Source organism: Esox lucius, chromosome 14 (assembly GCF_011004845.1).
Source record: "Esox lucius isolate fEsoLuc1 chromosome 14, fEsoLuc1.pri, whole genome shotgun sequence".
NCBI lineage: Eukaryota > Metazoa > Chordata > Actinopteri > Esociformes > Esocidae > Esox > Esox lucius.
The window spans coordinates 31,413,653-31,419,118 of NC_047582.1; the positions used below are offsets into that span (position 1 = coordinate 31,413,653).

The 5,466-nt window shown below is 44.7% G+C and overlaps 1 long non-coding RNA gene across 1 annotated transcript; it reads left to right on the forward strand.

Annotated features, from left to right (window-relative positions):
• The first annotated feature begins 1,572 nt into the window (after positions 1–1,572).
• Positions 1,573–2,965, forward strand: LOC117595572. The gene is made up of 3 exons (XR_004576817.1): positions 1,573–1,758; positions 1,978–2,245; positions 2,729–2,965. It is a non-coding gene; the product is annotated as an uncharacterized LOC117595572 (long non-coding RNA).
• The last annotated feature ends 2,501 nt before the right edge of the window (positions 2,966–5,466 follow it).

The window sequence follows — 5,466 nt, forward strand, 5'->3', positions numbered from 1 at the left end:
GATTTCATTTGCCGCAGACTGGTTGGAAAAATTACAATCATCCACTCAGATTACAGATCATCTTCATTTTGAATATTCGGTTTTGCCTTGTATGCATGTTCTGAATGTCAATACTATCGATTATCCCAGCAAATAACACTATTATTTGGGATATTTGGCATTATCCACACTTTAAACGTTGTTAATGCATTAGGGAAAACTGTTGCATTCATTGAACCATCTAGAAAGGTATCATGGTACGACTATGGCACGCTTTCATTTATAAATTGGGTTGTAAAAACCCTGGATGCTGATTAGCTAAAACTCATGGTATATCAGTTTTTATACCGCAGGTGTATTGTAATTGTGTTGCTAAGCATTTTACTACATTAAATACCATGATATAGTTTTAAATCATGGACATGTTCCATGGTTTTCACTTTTAACTTTAAAGTCTGGTGCCATGAATTTATACCATATTATTACAATTATACTATAGTACTTTAATTTATACCTTTATACCTGTACTTTAATTTAGTATTGCTATGGTACTTTCATTTGTACTGTAGTACTGCTACAATACTTTTATTTATACCATAGTACTGCTATGATACTTTCATTTATACTGTAGTACTGCTACAATACTTTCATTTATACATTGTTAAAGTCTGAATCATGTTTGAGCCTTGAGTTGGATGTTGGAACGATCAGTCAGTGGTGTGGCGGAAAACACATATAACACAGCTTTTGTGGAAAACTTATTTCACTACAACCTGTTATTTGAGTTTACCCAACTCCAGTCCTTCTTTACCACTGCAACTATGGTACTGCCCTCTTACAAAAGACATACCTGTTGTGTCAGTAACCAAACGTTTGCAGGATCGAATCCCTACGTGGATAAAGTGACCGGGAAGTGACATTGGTGTTGGCACCAGATTCATGGTCATTCAATATGAATTGATCAATAGTACTTGGAGCACCTTGTTATTGTTTAATTGTACTACCATAGTACATTTTGTAACGGTACTAAATGTTAATAAGAGTCATAACAATTTGATGGCAGCTGATGACAAATAACACGGCCCTGTAAAAACTAAATTGCCATAAACATTTATGACAGATGTTGGTGACAGTTACTGTCAGTTACTAAATTATGCTGATGTATTAGCTGGAGTACAGTGGGAGCTTTGTTATCAGTCACACTGACAGACCACAGGTGTCAAAACACCATCCGTCAGATGACAAGAAATCAGCCATTGACTAATTAAAACCTCACTGAAATGGGGATAATGATAAAAAGTAGAGGCCAAACAACTTGAGTTTCAGTAAACACATTTGTATAAAATAAAAATAAAAAGTTTCATGAAAAGCTTTCTCACATGCGGAATTAACCGCACACGCAAATAAGACCCGGACACACTTTCTCAAGATTACATTTGACATAATAACAAAGTATTCGGTTAACCGAGGCTGTGTGAAAACTGCCCCAGGCCTACTCCCTTCTTCACATAGGCGAACAGTGGGTGTCCACCGAATGTGCATCGGTGGTCGGTCTCGTCGGACAAACTTGCGCCGTTTCCTGAGTTAGGTTCCAGAATATCCAAATCCTGAGGCGAAAAGGGAGGCTGGGAAAGCCACCCGGCACTCTGAGAGAAAACGGAACGTGGTCACGTGTACGTGGTTCACGTTACGGGAGAACCACTTCCCTGATAAGTTTCAGCCTTGAGGTATGCATATGGATGACGTATCTGAAATCAAGCCCACCTGATGGCAATCTCGGTAAGCTACTCATGCACATTGTGGTCATATATTCAAATGCTTTTCTGTGTGTATTTCAGTATAAACCACCCATGGCACCTCCCTCTCCCGCTTCCTTGTTGTTCCTGCACCTCCCAGTGAGCAAAACTGTCACGATGTGGCAAACCAAGCCTTCATCGATTTCTAAATGAAGTCTGAATTCAACCGATATTGTACTCCACCTCCGTTCTGTCTCCTCAGGTCCTCCACCGTTCGCTGGGTCCTGGCCAGCACAGCGCTGGTATCTCGCCGCAGGGCGTGGAGGTCTGACAGACTGGCGGGCAGGGAGGGTGTTGAGACTGTGGCTTCACTCCACCGTTTCTCGGTATCAATCTCACCTACACGGGTGTCTGTTTCTCTGAAGTAAACCTGGGGAAGCGTGTCACTCACGTTGCCTTTGTCTTCACGGTCTGTCTGCCGCTGGGCCCCAGACAGAGAACAGCAGATCAACGTCCACAGGACCCCTGCGGTCTGTATTCCTAAATTGGATGTGTTCTCCTTCGATTTCTTTCCCTGTAGACTGGTTTCTTCATCTTTCTGTCCTTCATATGCACCATTAGCCGCTTAACCACTAACTACCTTATTACCTGCTTAAGTCTCTGCAAAATCCATTTCTTGCCACTTTGCCATTAGGCCAGATACGCCAGGCCAGGTCTGACACTTGCTGGTATTGCCACAGGGCAAAATTCACATGTTGTTTGATGGCAGTTGCGTGGTAAATCACAGCGATACCTTTCAGAGCCTCTAAAAGTCATCACACAAATTATTGCGGTAAATTTGCGGCTGCAGAATGCAGATGCATACACAGATATATACTGTATATATATATATATATATATATATATATATATATATAATCACAGGACATTTTTCCTGATCTTAAGAAATGAATTTTTTTTTTATTATTTAACAAATGTTACCCCTTTATTCTCCCCAATTTCGTTATGTACAGTCACATACAGCAGAATGCTTCTTCAGCTACTGACCGCGGTCAGCATGCAGGGACTCTGACCCACCTCTAGGAGGGGCCTGATTGGGAAGAGACACGGGCTACCCTCTAGAGACATGTCTCTCCTCCTCTAGCCCCCGGGCGATGCTTGGCCAATCACACACTACCAATTGGAGCCTGCCGGTGCCGACCGGTTGTGACCCCCTGGCACTGACGCAGGGATTGTAGTAGCAGGATATTTTAGCAGTAGGTTACTATTTTTCTATGTGGTAAACAGTGCTTATACAACTGAATGCCACTTGTTTAAATGTTTGACTGCAGTGTTATCATTGTGTTGTTGTTCAGAAGTCTGCTCTTTGCCTGGATCCTCCTGTTCATTGTGGAAGTAGGGAGAAGGATAAATATATGATTTTATGGCCTTAGATCTTGAGCGCACAACAAAAATCCTCAATTACTAAGACAAATGCCGCTGCCCCATGTACAGGTTCTACACATAGAAGTGCTATTTTTACCCAGGTCTCACCTGCAACCAAACTGCATGTCTGAAATATAAGCACAGTGACAGAACGGCTGGATGGGGCATCGATCTAGATATATAATTTGTCATTATTGATATCACCTGCGGAGGGTTAACCACATATTATTTTTATTCATGTAAACATTATTTGCATAACAAACACAGCTCTATGGCTGCGTGTCATTTCTGCACAGGAAAAGATAAAACGGCAGCAATGTTGGATGGAACAGTTTTCGTTTTGCCAGTCATCGTGTCTGAGGCGATGTGTTTGTAAGCCATTTGGCCCTGTCAGATCTGATCCATTCAGTAGTTCCCAGATTGCAGCGGACGCTGAACGTATTTCCCCTGCTTGCCTGGTCGGTACCTGCCAGTGGTCTTGGAGGTTGACTAGGAGGCACCATGGACCGGACCCTGGGGCCCCAGGGCAGCGTTGGGGACATTGCCCTGTGCAGGTTGCCATCTCTCAGGTGGGATGTCCGACGGTTATCCTGTCCTGACTCTCCGTGGTCACAAAAAACCCTGTGGTGCCCATCGTGAAAGTTAGGGGTGTTGACTCCGGTGTCCCGGCTACGTTCCCGTTCTGCCTATCAGACCAACAGGGCCCGCCTAATCATACCCAGCATGCAACTGTGTAACTATTCCCCAGGTCGTTGCTGTATCCGTCGGAAGTGGCCGCCGGTGCGGCGTCTGTGGGCCGTGTGAACGCGCGATTTGGGGTAACGCAGTAGTACCGCGGCACGGCTTGTTGCGCCCGCTCGGCTCGGCCGCTGCTGCCTGTTGGATACGTGGCGTGACAATCCACCCCCTCAACGCTGCAGCCTGTGATTGCGCTAAATCCGTGGTGATTTTGTTTGGTGCCCATTTGCGCCTCCATTATCAACAGTCGGTGGGACGTCCACGTCCCTTTCATGTGCTCATATGGGCAGGCCCCGCCACGCGCGCCCAGCACCCCCTCTCCGGCTGCCGTTCTCCTCGTTAGAGCCCGCGCGCGCGGTTGAGGGCGGATCTGTCAGTCACATCAGTGTGGTTGCCGCCCACTCTGCCCTCCCCAACACTAATGAGGCTTTCCCGGGGCAAGACTTCACCTCTGCGGGGGTAAACAGGCCAACGTGTCATCTATTTAAATGCGCCACCTAGCCGCAGCGGCCTCTAATTACCCCGCCCTCCCCAAGCGCGTGCTCGTCTATCTTGGCTGGCTGCTGAGGGAGGTGACGTGCGTCTCAGCTGAGGGCTCGTAGGCTGAAGGGAGGGGGCTTCGGTGAGGCCATGAAACTCAATGCTTGTGGGTGGAAATGAAGTTGTTTTGTTAATTCTTATTTCCGAAATGCCTTTACTGTGTTGGAAGTGGAGACACACGGGCAGGGTTAAAACATAGTACGGAACACAAAACAATTGTTTGTACTTTACCCAAACACACACACACACACACACACACACACACACACACACACATGGCTAACATTCGTATATCTAATCTACAGAGACTGGTTGTTTGCCATCTGTGCAACTTTTCAAAGCAGAAAAACATAACTGTGCCCTGGGTGAGACCGCTGAGGGAACCCTTCCAGTCCCTAACATTAAACATTTATAAAGCCAAATGCACGAGGAGACACACTAGACTCGGCTGATAAGAAAGGTTAGGATGGATACAACAGCAGCCTGTTGTCCCGGTTTGACAGTATATTTTACTGTTGTTTTAAACCCTGCTTTAACTTGGACTGGGGGACCATTACTGGCCACAAGTGAGTCATCACCATTCAACATTAAAAAATAACTAATTATTGGAATTATTAGTTTAGTGGCCTGTTTTGTAAGATCGTTTGTCCCTTTTTTCCACTAAAAGGGTTTATTAGAGTTTTAACGTACTGTTGGTGGAAATCTACCCAAATTGCATTAGTCTTATTATGTGTGGTGTAAGGGCCTTAATTCACATTACTGAACATGTCACATTTATGACATTTTCATTACACAAACAACATGACAATTTCTTTTGTTGAACTCGCACAAAAGGGAATTTGTCTGTTTTATGACCTCCGCGAAGATGGGTCAGAATCCTGTGCTGGTGCGATTCATCATTCCGACTAGGACATTTTCTCCTTCAGCCATAGAATATCACGCTGTTAAATTGTTGAAAAGGAAAATTGCGCGCAGCAGCAGCAACAACAAAAAAAACGAGCCCAACAATGATATACAAATGAAAAAAGTGTATTCGTCAGTGACCATT